Source organism: Rutilus rutilus (genome assembly GCF_951802725.1).
Source record: "Rutilus rutilus genome assembly, chromosome: 13".
NCBI lineage: Eukaryota > Metazoa > Chordata > Actinopteri > Cypriniformes > Leuciscidae > Rutilus > Rutilus rutilus.
In genome coordinates, this window is record NC_140218.1 from 7,582,277 (window position 1) to 7,599,490 (window position 17,214).

At 37.1% G+C, this 17,214-nt stretch overlaps 1 protein-coding gene across 1 annotated transcript in view; it reads right to left on the reverse strand.

Moving 5' to 3' along the window:
* Positions 1–17,214, reverse strand: part of LOC311302671 (uncharacterized protein) — a 382,374-nt gene that overhangs the window by 69,690 nt on the left and 295,470 nt on the right. The window lies entirely within an intron of this gene.

The window sequence follows — 17,214 nt, forward strand, 5'->3', positions numbered from 1 at the left end:
GCCTGTCTGGAGCAATCTCAAAGCTCTCAGCTCTTTTACACACACGGAGAGAGAGACTAATGGAGACGCTCAATGAGACAGAGAGAGAGAGAGAGAGGGGGAGACTAAAGCACACACTTAAAAACGCAGAGAAAGAAAGTTAGATGAGATAAAGTGACGAGAAAAGGGAGGTTAAACGAGAGAGAGAGAGGGAGAGTAAAGCACACACTTAAAAACGCAGAGAAAGAAAGTTATATGGGATAAAGTGACGAGAAAACAGGTTAAAGGAGAGGGAGGGAGAGAGGGAGAGGGAGAGGGAGAGGGAGAGGGAGAGGGAGAGGGAGAGGGAGAGGGAGAGAGGGAGGGGGGAGAGAGAGAGAGGGAGAGGGAGAGGGAGGGAGAGAGTGAGGGAGAGAGATGGAGAGAGGGAGAGAGAGAGAGAGAGAGCTGCATAAGGCTAAAAAACAGCATTTGAACTAGATGTTCAAAATTGTATATAGGCCTGATATTATTTATAAAAAAATAATAAATCTGGTCTCACTTGAGGCATATAATAATGATAATATCAATAAAAAAATAAAATAATAATAATATATATATATATATATATATATATATATAAACATGGATTTATGAAATAGTTCAGGAAATGTAATATTGTATAAATTGTATATATATATATATATGTACACACATATATATACAGTGCAATGCATAAGTGAATACACCCATGCTAAAGTTGACTAAAAAGAGGAATAAAAAATCATATTTTGGAAATTGAACTTAATGCCTTAATTTAAAAAATTAGGAAAAATCCAACCTTTAAGGACACCAATTTTCTTTGTGAATGAATAATGTATCGTAAATAAATAAATGTTCTTCCTTAAAATACATGGTGCATAAGTGAGTACACCCCTATGTTAAATTCCCATAGAGGCAGGCAGATTTTTATTTTTAAAGGCCAGTTACTTCATGGATCCAGGATACTATGCATCCTGATAAAGTTCCCTTGGCCTTTGGAATTAAAATAGCCCCACATCATCACATAGCCTTCACCATACCTAGAGATTGGCATGGTTTTATTTCAGTTAGCCTAAAAGCTAGTTTGATTTGCATTGAGAGATGATCTTATGGAAAGTACCCCATGCCAATCTCTAGGTATGGTGAAGGCTATGTGATGATGTGGGGCTATTTTAATTCCAAAGGCCAAGGGAACTTTATCAGGATGCATAGTATCCTAATTTAAAAAATATATATATATTTAAAAATAAAAATCTGCCTGCCTCTATGGGAATTTAACATAGGGGTGTACTCACTTATGCACCATGTATTTTAAGGAAGAACATTTATTTATTTACGATACATTATTCATTCACAAAGAAAATTGGTGTCCTTAAAGGTTGAATTTTTCCTCATTTTTTTAATTAAGGCATTAAGTTCAATTTCCAAAATATGATTTTTTATTCCTCTTTTTAGTCAACGCATGGTTAATGCATGGGTGTATTCACTTATGCATTGCACTGTATATATATATATATATAGGCTATATATATATATATATATATATATATATATATATATATATAATTTCTTATTCTATATAATACTATATACATTTTTTATATATTTATAAATAATATTATATTTTATATATAGAGAGAGAGAGAGAGAGAAAGAGAGGGAAAATGAATTATATATTATTTAATATAATAATATATTAATACTTATTGTTGTATAACAATTTAGTGTAATATATATAATATTGTATAAAAATGTAGTGTAATATGCAGATTTTATTATATTTTTTATATATATATATATAATATAAATGTCAAATTCAAAACCCGCTAATCAAGATTAATCGAGAAGCGGTTCTTCAGAAGAAAGGAACGGACAGTGACATCACTCTTGATAACATGAGCTCAGTCCAGTTTTCTCCTGAAAAGATGAAAGTGTATTACATGCATCAGCTGCAAAACAACACACTTCTATTAAAGAGCCAGAACGATGGGAATCAATGTGAAACGCTCTTAAGGTTTGGGAAGAGGTGAAACAGATTCATCAAATAATGTTTGGTAAGTGGTTTGTTTCTGCGGGCGGTGATTTATCATCGTTACTGTGTGAATCCGGAGGGAAGGGGATCCGGGTAATTGGGGTGGAACGCTGACAAGAGTCTGGCTTTAAAAACACCTCCAGCCCACAGACTGTGTGTGTTATTCCCTCCTGACAGCCAACTAACTTCATCCACTATACACTCAATCTGTTTCTCAAGTAAATGTTTTAGTTGTGCAGGAAAAGAAAAAACTACTCCATTTACAGGTGTGTATAAAATCATAAATGACTTTCATATCTCAGATGTTTCTCAATGAGATTAAATTGAGCTCAATCCAAGATTTGTGTCTGATAAAAATGATCAAGTTTCTCCTCTAGAGTTTCAGAAGAGATTTGCAATCAAAGGAGATCTCAGTATTATAATCACTTAATTAGATTCCAGATCGAATGAAAGATGACACTTTTATTGAGCAAGGATGCATTAAATTGATCAGAAGTGACAGTAAAGATATTTATAATGTTATATTTCAAGTAAATGCTGTTTTTTTTTACTTTCTATTCATCAAAGAATCATGAAAACAAAGGTTTCCACTGAAATATGAAGCAGCAAAACTGTTTTCAACACTGATAATAATCATAAATGTTGCTTGAGCATCAAATCATCATATTAGAATGATTTCTGAAGGATCATGTGACACTGAAGTAATGATGTAATGATGCTGAAAATTCAGCTTTGATCACAGGAATAAATTACATTTTACAATATTTGCACATAGAAAAAAGTGATTTATAATAATATTTCACAATTTGTACTGTATTTTTGATCAAATAAACGCAGCCTTGGCGAGCAGAAGAGACGACTTTCAAAAACATTAAAAACCTACTGACCCCAAACTTAGAAACACAAACCCATTTGATCTTTGACAAACTGACACAAAGTCATCAGATATGAGACACAGGTCTTGTATTTCAGATGCTTATGAGTAGATGTTAGATGGGAAAATGTGACACATATTCGGTTTATTACTCATCTTTAATAAAGGTACTGAAATTGAAGGTCCTCTTTGCAAGCTTTGAAACAAACGTGTTGTGAGCTCCTGCTGTTCACTGACTCCTGTTGTGTTTGTGTCTGAGCTGTGAGAACTGCATGCTGGGAAACTACAGTCACATGGCAGCTCCAAACAACATCAGTGTCTGATCTGGAATCAGATGGACTTCAGACAAAAGAAGTCAAACAGCATCTGACAGAAAGAAACTATGCCATATCTCGATTACTGTTTTAATTAGATAGCAAATTGTGTTGCATTTTATATATATATAAAAAAAAAAAATCACCAAAATATGAAAAAAATTGTTTTTAAATGAAATGATAAGAATAAGATAAGATCTTATTTCTAAATAAGAAAGTAAAACTGCCAGTAGGTGGCAGTAAATGTCTAGATGAGTGAGTCATTGAATCATTGATTCATTCGATTTGTTCAAACGGCGGATTCATTCAGGAATGAAGTAAATGGCTCTCCCTGCGTCTCGATGTCCATACTATCCATCCTAACCAGTATGTGAGATTAAAATAAGTGTGTCCCAAACCATTGCATGTTGAAAAGAGTATTCCAGAAGTCCCCTCTCTTTATGAATAAGTCATTGAATCATTGATTCACCCGATTGATTCGCTCACAGTTTGACACAGTTAACCACCAGATCCTCCTGTCAATCCTACACTGTAAAAAATTTCTAACCCTCCCAAATCAAAAATTTCAAGTGACCGATAACATCTAAATTTTTCAATTGGCCCAAGTGAAATTCTGTAAATTATCAAATTAAATTTACAGATTTTCACTTGGGCCAATTGAAAAATTTAGATGTTATCGGTCACTTGAAATTTTTGATTTGGGAGGGTTAGAATTTTTTTACAGTGTAAAGATGAAGGGCATCTCGTGAACCACACCCCAATGGTTCAAGTCTTACCTCTCAGGTAGGTCCTTTAAGGTGTTGTGGAGGGGTGAGGTGTCTAAGACCCAACATCTAGCTATACTGGAGTGCCTCAGGGCTCAGTGCTGGGACCACTTCTCTTCTCCAACATGTCATCACTAGGATCTGTGATTCAGAAACCTGGCTTTTCCTTTCACTGCTACACTGATGACACACAACTCTACCTCTCATTCCAGCCTGATGATCCGACGGTAGCCGATCGTATCTCAGCCTGCCTGACAGACATTTCTGGCTGGATGAAGGACCATCATCTTCAACTAAACCTTGCGAAGACAGAGCTACTCGTGGTCCTGGCCAACCCTTCACTTTATCACAACTTCACCATTCAGCTAGACTCGTCATCCATAACTCCATCTAGGTCAGCCAGGAACCTTGGAGTTGTGATTGATGATAAATTGAACTTCACAGACCACATTGCTAGAACTGCCCGGTCATGTAGATTTGCTTTGTACAACATCAGGAGGATCAGGCCCTTCCTATCAGAACATGTGACACAACTCCTTGTCCAAGCACTAGTTCTATCCAGACGGGACTATTGTAACACTCTTCTGGCTGGTCTTCCAGCTTGCACGGTCAAACCTCTGCAACTGATCCAGATGCTGCAGCTAGAGCGATCTTTAATGAGCCGAAGAGAGCACACGTCACTCCTCTCCTCACTAAATTGCACTGGTTGCCAGTTGCCGCTCGCATCAAATTCAAGTCACTGACGTTTGCCTACAGAACAACCACTGGCTCTGCTCCCTTTTACTTAAATGCATTACTTCAGACTTACAGTATGTGCCATCCAGAAACTTACACTCTGCAAGCGAACGTCGTCTTGTGGTGCCATCTCAAAGAGGCACAAAATCTCTTTCTCGGACCTTTACCATGACTGTTCCCTGCTGGTGGAATGATCTGCCTAACTCAACCAGAGCTGCTGAGTCCAGAGCCACTTTCAAGAAACGGCTAAAGACGCTTCTTTTTCGACAGCACTTGATCCAGTAATACTAACACTTTCTCTTATATTCTATTTATAAAAAACAAAAGTAACTGCGTTAGATTAAACTGAGAAGGGTCATAGCACTTTGCATATTGTTGTCCTACTGTTAGTTTAACTGCTTCTATTGTTCTCATTTGTAAGTCGCTTTGGATAAAAGCGTCTGCTAAGTGAATAAATGTAAATGTAAATGAAAGGAAACACCGCTGTGATGCTCGGAAACGCACAACACTTCTGTTATGGCTTTATAGGTAATGTTTCGTTCAAAAATGAGCAAAAACAGACAATATTGTGTCTGAAGTAAGTAAAACACAATATTAACTTCCTATTAATTGAACTGTTGTTTAAAATCAATAACACATTTACACTTGTGCTATCCGGAAAAAAAGAGCACTCGTGTGATATTGCTTAATTATCATATAAAAATCTGGGACAAAAAATCCTTCAGGGGCATTTTTGTCCTGATATCTTGAATTTTAGGTGCATTATAACTGCATTTTATAGGTTACATATATACACACACACACACATTTCTTGAGTGTAGATGAGCTCTCAGACATGCACTATAAACGCCATAAAACTCTCTTGATTTCACAGGGTCGTTAAAGTGATTTACGAGTGATTATCAAGGCTTTATGAGGGTGTTAGACAGATAATCTGAGTTCAGGCTCCGCTACCGAAGGAAAGAGGAAAAGAACAAATCGGTGTTTACGACAGAATCCATTCAGTGACCATGGCAACCTCATTCCCGCCAAACAACTGACCTATAATGTAGAGGTCAAATGGCCTTTGCCCGCCGTGGCGTTACATCAGCGCGGAATTTTCAATCTATTCCGCCAACAGACGGATTCCAATGTTCCGAAACGGAACACGGAACTCGTTTTGATGCCTGTTCTGGAGATTTGTTTTCCATGTTAATGAAAAAACAGCTCAGATAATGGAATAGCTTAATATATATTGATTTTGTTGTGGAAAGGTTGTTTGCTAATAAGAGCCGAAATGGTTTCTTTCTCTGCGTCTGGCCTCTCCGGTGTCTCCGACAGGCAATCAGGAATAGCCATGTGGATCCGTGGAGAAATTTACCCCGCATACCTTCTCACACACACACGCGTACACACACAATTTATCTCGGAGCAAATGGAAAACCACTGAGAGAGAAAATAATTTCATCACACTATCCTCAGTGCTTCCGAGACAAGAAGTTCTGTCAATTCATCAGGGGTAAAATATTATCACAGTTTAACTCACAGGATGAGATGATTCACTGTTCAACCCAACACACCTAAACAACAGAGGGACCTAAAACAGAGAAAGATATAGATAGATAGATAGATAGATAGATAGATAGATAGATAGATAGATAGATAGATAGATAGATAGATAGATAGATAGATAGATAGATAGAAACATGCTGGATTGTTCACAGGAAGACCGAAAACATGCATTTAGAAAATAGATAGAATTTTAATTTCATCTCGACTTTAAATATTCTGTCATGTTTAAATGTTAATAAATTGCATTGTGCCATTTCACACTAAAGTAATACATTTTAATATACTGTATGTTGTTGCATAATGATGCCTTTAAGATGATTTTAGGAGAATTTAATGCTAATATTTCTACAAACATCTATAGAAAATCATACTAAAAGTGTTTTAAGACACAAAACAATGTTCACTTGTTGAGTTTTAATGGGATATATATAAAAGGAGTTAATATTATCCATATTTTGGGAACACAGTCAGGTAAAAAAGCATCCGAATTTAAACAGGATTTAAAAGCAGAAATGTGCCGCTTGTATTTTGGTGAACGTGCTTATTTTTTATAGTTCTGTAAAATTATTCATATTTAAGCTCTCTGAATCATCCTTTTGAGGAAGTTATTTTTTTAGGTGAATGACCTTCAGTCTTGAATTCAGTGTAATTTGCTCTAGTACTTCATGGAGACTTACTTTGGTTTCCAAAGTTCACTGAAATGGTAAATCAATTATGCCGTCCGTAGAGTTGCATTTAATCTGGAATATATTATTAAAGAGGATCTTTTGTATTATGTCCTTTCTCAACAAGAACAGGCTCTACTAGAACAGGTTTTCATGCCTGAATGTTCAAAAAACACATTATTTTCCTCATATTCTCCATTGTTGCAGCTCCTCTCTTCCCAGTCTGTCAGTAACGCTCTGTTTACTTCCTGTCTTTATGAAGCCCCTCCTTCTGAAAAAAAGCACACTGTGCTCTGATTGGTCGGCTGGACCGGTGTGTTGTGATTGGTCCAGGGGGGCAATCCAGGACCCGAAAAGCGTACCATCCCCGAGGGCCGCCATTGGCTAACAAGCCATCACCTGCTGTTAGCAATCCATTGACTCCCATTTATTTTGGCGTCACTTTGACAGCGAATAACTTTACATCTGAGGCGTTTAAAGACTGTCCATTGTTTATTTCTAAAGAAACACGACAATGTATAAAAGGCTCCATTACCTTGTATCTTACGTTATGGCCCCGTAGAAGCAGTTTTTGTAAAAATAGGCTAACGATTGCGTCATAACCACGCGACTCTCTGGAAATTACCGTATAGACAGGAGGAGAAGCTCGCAGTCAATCGGGGGGACGTGGAGGCATAAAGTCTGATAAAGTCAAGGGAGAAGCCCATAGAGAATCATACAGTTTCTCCTGCTCCTAGCTCATGGACACCCCCTACTTACGCTCTCCGTCTCTGCAAGTTTCGGAAGGGAATGATTCAGATTTCTCTTGGCACAGCTACTAGAAGACAGACGGGTTGCTCACGTCACATCTACGTCGTCAAGCTCAGTTTGAGTCTGCGCAGTACGCTCAGCCATCAGGAAGTGAGTGCTTCTAATTTGCTTCACTTTTCTCCGTTGAAGTCTATGGGGTTGCTGTGTCCATTTCTTTTACTGTCTATGGATTGGTCAAGCTCTTCCAGTGTGTTTGGGAAATGTGTCCCGCCCCTTACTAACTAAGTCAACCAGGCCCCGCCCCTTTATTCTGCGTATGAATTATTTAAATGAGGAATATTGTGATGTGTTTGAAAACTCAAGACTACAATGGAGGCGTTTCAGGGCGTTCAAAAACACTGACACTGATGTAGATAATAACTGTGAAATTTTGCAGAGCTTTTTCATGCTCCAACAGCAACATTACACACTAAAGAACATGGCAAAAGCGCCTCTTTAAGTGTTAAATATCCCCCTTTTATATTCTTCGCATCCTCATTTCATGTTCAGTTTTGTTGTGCAATTAAACGTTTATCCCCACAGATATGTAATTTGTGTTTGTGTGGCACACCTGCTGTAATTAAGACCAGCTCGCGCTCTCCGACGAAGCATTTAATGTGTCAGCTCAAACGGGACTCACGCGGCCCTTAACGGCTTCAAACCAGACTTCACAGGCTGCTCTCATTTACATATTAATGACATTTTCATGCTACGTTTCACTTTATGCAGTGTCACTAACCGCGGAGAGACAGTGGAAGAGAATAGAAGAAAAGGCCGACGCATAATAACAAGCTGTAAAACGGCGAAGGTAGCTGTGAACAAAATCATAATTGCGCGCGGGTGAATGACGCTGCCCTTCCAGCGCCTGTTGAGCTGTGGATGTACTGCAGATGGAGACGAATTATGAAAACAATAACAGAAAAATAGTGCGGACAGTCATAGATAAACGTGTGTGTGCTGTAAATATGAATGAGGGCCTTTTGGCGTGTTTCTGATAACAGTAATCCGTAAAAACACAGCGTTTCCTGCTGTGTGATAAAGAAAACAATTAAAGGGAAGGAAAAGCTATGAAAGAAGTGCTGAATAATAAAGCAGAAAACCAATAATTCTACACATGGACTATTATACTTTTACCGCATAGCTCTAAAAGTCTTAAAGCTTTCCGTTGTTAACTATAGTAAATGTTTAAGGAGTATTTTTCTAAATGAATTATACAGTATAGCGTTCAGAACCTCCCCTCGTCAAAGATCATTTATTTAAATTAGACAGTTTCAGCTCTGGAATCTGATTGGATGAGCCATTTGTGGCTTTAATTGGATTTTAAACGATAACATTTACCAGTTTTGTGAAGTGATTATATTGTATTTTTTAGTAGTATTTATATATTATTATAATTTTAATTCATATTTTTATTTAGCTTTTCTTTTTTTATTTCCAGGTTTCATTTTGTATTAATAATTATGTGCTTTTGTAATTTTTATAACTTTTTTGTATATTTCTATATAGCTTTAATTTCAAGTTTAATTTTAAGGTTTAGTTATTTTAGTACTTCAACTTAAAATTATATTTCAGTTCATTTTCATTTAAGTTTGTCATCTTTATATAATTAATTTAATTAATCTATATTTCAATATTATGAAAGCTTGTTTCCGCCACGTAATAAAAAAATGTAAAAGATAAAAAAAAATTTAAATAGCCTACTTTTTTCTCTCACAATTCAGACTTTTTTCTCGCAATTCTGACTTTTTCTCACAATTCCAACTTTTTTCTCGCAATTCTGACTTTTTCTCGCAATTCTGACTTTTTTCTCGCAATTCTGACTTTTTCTCGCAATTCCAACTTTTTTCTTGCTATTCTGACTTTTTTAATCGCAATTCTGACCTTTTAATTTGGACTTTTTGTCACAATTGCGAGTTTGTCACAATTTTTGTCACAATTTGCTCAGATGTAAACTTTAGATGTAAACTTGCAATTGCATGAAAAAAGTCATAACTGAGATAAAATGTCGCAATTGCCTTTTTTATTTCATGGTGGAAACAAGCTTCCATACAATATATTATTATTCTCATATATTATTATTATATGACATTATATGATATAAATATATTATATAAAGCTTTCCATTGTTTAACTATGGTAAATGTTTATAAGGAGTACATTTCTTAATGAATTATACAGTATAAGCATTCAGAACCATTTATTTAAATTAGACAGTTTCAGCTCTAAAATCTGATTGGATGAGCCATGTGTGCCATTTGTGGCTGCGCATTCATTTAATTCTACACCACGTTATAAGGTTGCTTGGCAATCATAAACAAACTAGTGAAACTATTTATTTCAATTGCTTATTGAATATTTCTTTGTGATAATTAGCATAAATGCATTAATCAGTGTGTCTGCACCACTTCTACAGTGGTAAAATCACTGCGATGGCAATAAACCTGTGACTTTTTTTCAGAATATCAGCTCTGAAAGGGAAAAAGAGCATAACTTTGCGATAACTTTGATTGTAAATTCATGCAGGTCACAGCAGACGTTCATTAGGCTCTCTCCCTCGACCACACGCTGATTTACCTGATCTGCCAATCTCTCCAACCTATTTATCAATACTTAACCGAGAAGACAAGCCGTCATTTCACAGGTCAATTCACTCTAATTATGGCGTGGCGATTTAATCTGCTTTTAAACAGCCAGACGGACACTTTAGAAAAATTTCATTAACCTCCCAATTTTCAATCTCTTCTCTTTATTAGAGGGGGCATCCTGCTTTCCTCTGGCACGCTGATGAACAAAAGTGATTTAGATCAGACAGACAGAGGGAAAACAAGAGAGACAGACCCGCTTCGTATTCAGAACCATGTGAGTTGCCCATCTAGACAGCATTTAGAGGCATCAGATGCCAACGCTTTACCGGCAGAATAATGAAGAGGCCTGAAAAACGTTTCAATCACAGAGAATGCAATTACACTGCGCATTGCAACAAGTGCAGTGCACAAATGAATGCCCAAATGGCAAGCAACGTTTAGAGAAATGTTGATTTGGTCCTATTATGCTTTTTCACGTTCATCTTTCTTTAGTGTGTGTTGCTGTTTGAGCATAAAAAAGTTCTGCAAAGTTACAAAGTTATTCTCTATATCAGTGTCACTGTTTCTGATCTCTCTGAAACGCCTCCATTGTAGTCTTTAGTTTTCTTCCGGGAACAATATTCCTCATTTACATAATTCATACGCAGAATAAAGGGGCGGGGCCTGGTTGAGTTAGTAAGTAGTGTGTTAAACTCATAGACAGTAAAAGAAATGGACACAGCGACCCCATTGGATTCAACGGAGACAAAGTGAAGCCAATTAGAAACTTTTACTTCCTGGGGGTCCAGCGTACTGCGCAGACTCAAACTGAGCTCGACGACGTAGATGTGACGTGAGCAAACCGTCTGTCTTCTAGTAGCTGTGCCAAGATCAATCTGAATCATTCCCTTCCGAAACTTGCAGAGACGGAGAGCGTGAGTATGAGCTGTCCATGATCTTGGAGCAGGAGAAACTTTTTGTAGGTGTTCTGATTAATAACTTTGTCATTTTGCCTCGACGTCCTCCCGATTGCCCGCGAGCTTCTCCTCCTGTCCATACGGTAATTTCCTACTGTGCGACAGAGAGTCGCGTGGCTGTGACGCAATCGTTAGCCTACTTTTACAAAAACTGCTTCTACAGGGCCATAACGTAAGCTACAAGGTAATGGAGCCTTTTATACATTTTTGTGTTTCTTTAGAAATAAATAATGGACAAATGGAGTCTTTAAACGGCTCAGATGTGAAGTTATTCGCTGTCAAACTGACGCCAAAATGAATGGGAGTCAATGGGATGCTAACTGCAGGTGGGGTTCCGCTAGCCAATGGCGGCGCCCGGGGGTACCTTCAAAATAATACAAATCCCTGCCCCCCTGGTTAAACTGGCGGTTATGGTAAGGGGCGGGACATTTCCCAAACACACTCAAAGCGCTTGACCAATCACAAAACACTGCTTCAGCCAACCAATCAGAACACAGTGTGCTTTTCAGAAGGAGGGGCTTCATAGAGACAGGAAGTAAACAGAGCGTTACTGACAGACTGGGAAGAGAGGAGCTGCAACAATGGAGAATATGAGGAAAATAATGTGTTTAATGTGGCATGAAAACCTGTTCTAGTAAAGCCTAAAAACAAATCAAGACTTCGTAAATGGGCATATAATAGGTCTTCCAAAAAATATCAGTGCGATTTTCAAAGATTTTACCCAATATTTATGTGTACTGTGTTTCATTTTCTACAGTTTTTTGCTGGTTCTACTTTTTTTCAAGTCTGCTTTGGGTGTAATGCACCTAAATCAACAACATTTTGTAATTTTAAGCTATTTGCTCGAGATTTGTTCTTGGTTGGCACATCAATCCTGATGTCAAAAGTGATGGGATGAGACAGGAGATCCATATACAGAACTGTAACGTTCAAGTTCAGAAAAAAGAGTGATTTTGCATTTGCACAGCCTGACGGCAAACAACTCTGCGCTTGTCAGACTTTTAATTGAATTTCCAGTGGAGGTCTTATCAGACATTCATATACCTGATTACCTGCATGACCCTTGGAGCCTGACAGCAAAAATCTCAAATGTGACTGCTTAAAAAAATGAGCAACAATAAACAATTTAGCAAATATCAGTTAATATATCTTCAACGTTTTTGAGGACAAGGACCCCTTAGAGCTACACATTAAAGGGATAGTTCACCCAAAAATGTAAATTCTGTCAGTAATTACTCACACTCATGTCGTTCCAAACCCGTAAGACCTTCGTTCATCTTAGGAACACAAATGAAGATATTTTTGATGAAATCTGAGAGCTTTCTGTTTCCTCCATTCTCGTTTCTCGTCACTTCATAACATTAAGGTTGAGCCACTGTAGTCACATGGACTATTTTAACGATGTCTTTACTAACTCTCTGGGCCTTGAAAGTTGCACTGACGTTGCTGTCAATGGAGGAAACAGAAAGCTCTCAGATTTCATCAAAAATATCTTCATTTGTGTTGTGAAGATGAACGAAAGTCTTACGGGGTTGGAACGACATGAGGGTGAGTAATTACTGACAGAATTTTCATTTTTGGCTGAATTAACCCTTTAAGCATATAGCCTTCAATATGAATAGACACCAACCATATTATGATAGTTATATTATGTTAAGACAATAGATTATAACTAAGCACGTTATTGTTGTTGCACATTCTATCTATCTATCTATCTATCTATCTATCTATCTATCTATCTATCTATCTATCTATCTATCTATCTATCTATCTATCTCTTTCTCTCTGTTTTAGGTCCTTCTGTTGTTTAAGTGTGTTTGGTTGGACAGTGAATATTTTGGTGTGATAGGCTCCGCCCCCTGAACAGATGTTCACCCCCCCCCCCCCCCCCCCCCCCACGACCTCTCACACCTGTTTCAATTAGAGCGTGTCACCTCGAACCTGCGCCTGCCGAGCAGAGTCTGACACAAACACACGGGTCACACATGCACACACACACACACTCCTCAGTGATTTAGTTCAGAAGCGCTCAGACATATGCTGATGACTCGTGATGTCAATCACAATCACAGGAGAGATTTACACTCACTGATGAATTGAGTTCTATGACACGGGGTTACACAATATAGAAAACTATGTTTTCATTCATTAAAAGCATTTAAAATTTCTTCAGGTATATACTATATACAGTATATATATATATCTGTCTATCTATCTATCTATCTATCTATCTATCTATCTATCTATCTATTTATCTGTCTGTCTGTCTACGCTCTATTATAAGGTCCAAACCCTGTGTATAATGTGTATCCTTCATCAACCTTCAACACGATTCATTGATGCTTCTGTGTGTCAGTGTGAGCTGTTTGTGTCTCACACTCAGTTTTACAGTGTAAAGTCATTATTCTCTGTCGTCTCTGAGTGTCTCTGCTAAGAGCTTCTGCTTGTTTTCTGTTATCTGTGCCGCTTCACCAGGAACATTCGCACATCTGTCGGCTTCGTCCTGGAACCAATCACGAGTCTGCATGCTTTAATTGAACAGGAAGTGTCTAACACATAGTTAGACGTGTATTCGCTTCAGTGTTGAACTCAAGAGAGAACAAAGCCTGTCCTTGTAGTTCAAGATTTATTACCATATGGTGATTTGTAACTGCTAAATAATATAAAAATGTTTTTGCTCCTCTGAATTTCATATGCATTTTCTGCATGTTTTTCAAAGGATATATATATATATATATATAAGGATCAAGGACGTCGCATGTGAGAAGTTTTTCAGGGTCCAACCTGTCACATATTCACAGAATCACATCTGAAAATGTTGCTATAGTAACCATTCATTTGGACGTGCTAAAACAGGAGGTGACATGCAAATATCGCTCTCTGCCTCCCTCGCTTTCTCCTTTATGATTCCTCCTCTACACCTCTTTTTCCTCATTCTGTCTGCTTCTCCTGATCTCTCTCTCTCTCTGTGGTTGTATAAGGCATAAACCCTGGTGTTGTTTGACAGCTGTGTGTGATGTAGAGGTCTCTGGCCTCATTTTTCTCAGTGCACGCATTCATTATGCATGATATCATTCACCGGTTTTCAAATAAAGATGGTTTTTATACGCCGCTGGATCCGCATTGAGATTTTATAGGAACGTGGATTCAAAGCAATGAAGGCATAAAATGAAAATCAGTCACTGTTAAAGCACAAATGTTGGGAATATACCATAATTTCTACACAATGTCACTTTAAGTTTCTTGCACATCAAAACCATCAAACTTAAAAAAAAAAAATTTCTGGACATGTTTTCATGACATTCACCCATCTACTGTATGTCCTACTGTACAAATAACATGCATGAGAATGACAGAAGTTGAACTGACTGAAATAGTTCTGCAATGGCAGCAGAAAAGTAAGATAATGTACTCAAACCATAGACTCAAACACAACCCTGATCCGCCCTTCAGTGCGGATTTATGACGGGATGTACAGTACGGGATGAATATTCCATGCAATTTTCCACAATTCTGACTTTTCCCCCCGCAATTCTGACTATTCTTCTCGCAATTCTGACTTTTTGTCTTGCATTTCTGACTTTTTTTCTCGCAATTCCGAAATTTTTTATGCAATTTTTACTTATTTTTTTGCTATTCAACTTATTTTTCTGCAATTCTGACTTTTTTCTCACAATTCTGACTTTTTTCCGCAATTCTGACTTTTTTCTCGCAATTCTGAAAAAAAATCTCACAATTCTGACTTTTTCCTCAAAATCCGGACTTTTTCCCCACAATTCTAACTTTTTTTCTCGCAAGTCTGACTTTTTTCTCTCGCAATTCTGACATTTTTTTCCGCAATTCTGACTTTTTTCTCACAATTCCGACTTTTTTCTCACAATTCTGACTTTTTTATCTTGCAATCCCAACAATTTTTCTGCAATTTTGACATTTTTCTCACAATTCTGACTTTTTCTCGCAATTCCGACTTTTTTCTCCACAATTCTGACTTTTTTTATCTTGCAATCCCGACAATTTTTCTGCAATTTTGACATTTTTCTCACAATTCTGACATTTTTCTCTCGCAATTCTGACATTTTTTTCCGCAATTCTGACTTTTTTCTCACAATTCCGACTTTTTTCTCACAATTCTGACTTTTTTATCTTGCAATCCCAACAATTTTTCTGCAATTTTGACATTTTTCTCACAATTCTGACTTTTTTCTCGCAATTCCGACTTTTTTCTCCACAATTCTGACTTTTTTTATCTTGCAATCCCGACAATTTTTCCGCAATTCTGACTTTTTTCTCACAATTCCGACTTTTTTCTCACAATTCTGACTTTTTTATCTTGCAATCCCAACAATTTTTCTGCAATTTTGACATTTTTCTCACAATTCTGACTTTTTCTCGCAATTCCGACTTTTTTCTCCACAATTCTGACTTTTTTTATCTTGCAATCCCGACAATTTTTCTGCAATTTTGACATTTTTCTCACAATTCTGACATTTTTCTCTCGCAATTCTGACATTTTTTTCCGCAATTCTGACTTTTTTCTCACAATTCCGACTTTTTTCTCACAATTCTGACTTTTTTATCTTGCAATCCCAACAATTTTTCTGCAATTTTGACATTTTTCTCACAATTCTGACTTTTTTCTCGCAATTCCGACTTTTTTCTCCACAATTCTGACTTTTTTTATCTTGCAATCCCGACAATTTTTCTGCAATTTTGACATTTTTCTCACAATTCTGACATTTTTCTCGCAATTCTGACTTTTTTTTTCTTGCAATCCCAACAATTTTTCTGAAATTTTGACATTTTTCTCACAATTCTGACATTTTTCTCACAATTCCGACTTTTTTCTCCACAAGTTGACTTTTTTCTCACAATTCTGACTTTTTTTTTATCTTGCAATCCCGAAAATTTACTGCAATTTTGACATTTTTCTCGCAATTCTGACTTTTTTCTCATATGTCTGACTTTTTTCCTCACAATGCAGACATTTTTCTATAACTATTCTGACTTTGTCGCAATTCTGACGTTTTTCATCTACTGTATGTCCTACTGGACAAATATCATGCATGAGAATGACAGAAGTTGAACTGACTGAAATAGTCCTGCAATGGCAGCAGAAAAGCAAGATAATGTACTCAAGCACAACCCTGATCCGCCCTTCACTACGGATTCATGATGGGATGAATATTCCATGCAGGTTGGCTGGTGAGGCAGGCGGAAAATCACCTGTTCAGTCGGCATCATTCTGGATTTATGAGTGTTGTCCCGATAGCGCCTCTGTCTTGTCAAGTCTCACAGGAGCCAGTCATCCGTGACACGTAAAACAGGCCGGACAGAAGCGGCCGGGCCTGAGAGAGAGAGAGAGATGCAGGAGACAGATGCACAAATGAGGCCTTTCAATCAGATTCTTTGCATTATTTAAACAGCCAGTAAATATTAATTCGCCGTTAGGCCCAAAGACCAGAAACATATGCAAACCCCAATGCCAGGCCAACATATTGCACACAAAGCTAATATGAAATAGTTTGCAGTATAATTGCATAATCTGCATATCTGTGTTGCATTATGAAGTGTTTTCAGACCAATTTTACAACAATGCAACCACATAAAGCACAATATATATATATACAGTTAAATGAATAACATTGATGCAACATGATGAGGTCATGTGAAAACAATGTTTAAAACATTTATTATTACATAATGCATACAAGGGATGCACCGATATGGCCGATACAATAACCGATAAATCTTTCTATTTGAGAGTCGATAACCGATATATTGGTCAATAAATCTAATTCCAAATTTTTCTATACTTTTTGAGAGCCTGATTACAAAACCAAGAGTCTCACTATTAAAATCCAAATCCCAAGCACACAATTATGATGTTCTCATTATAATTTTATAGCCGATATGACAGACTTGCGCTGCACATGTTGCACTGAACCGAAT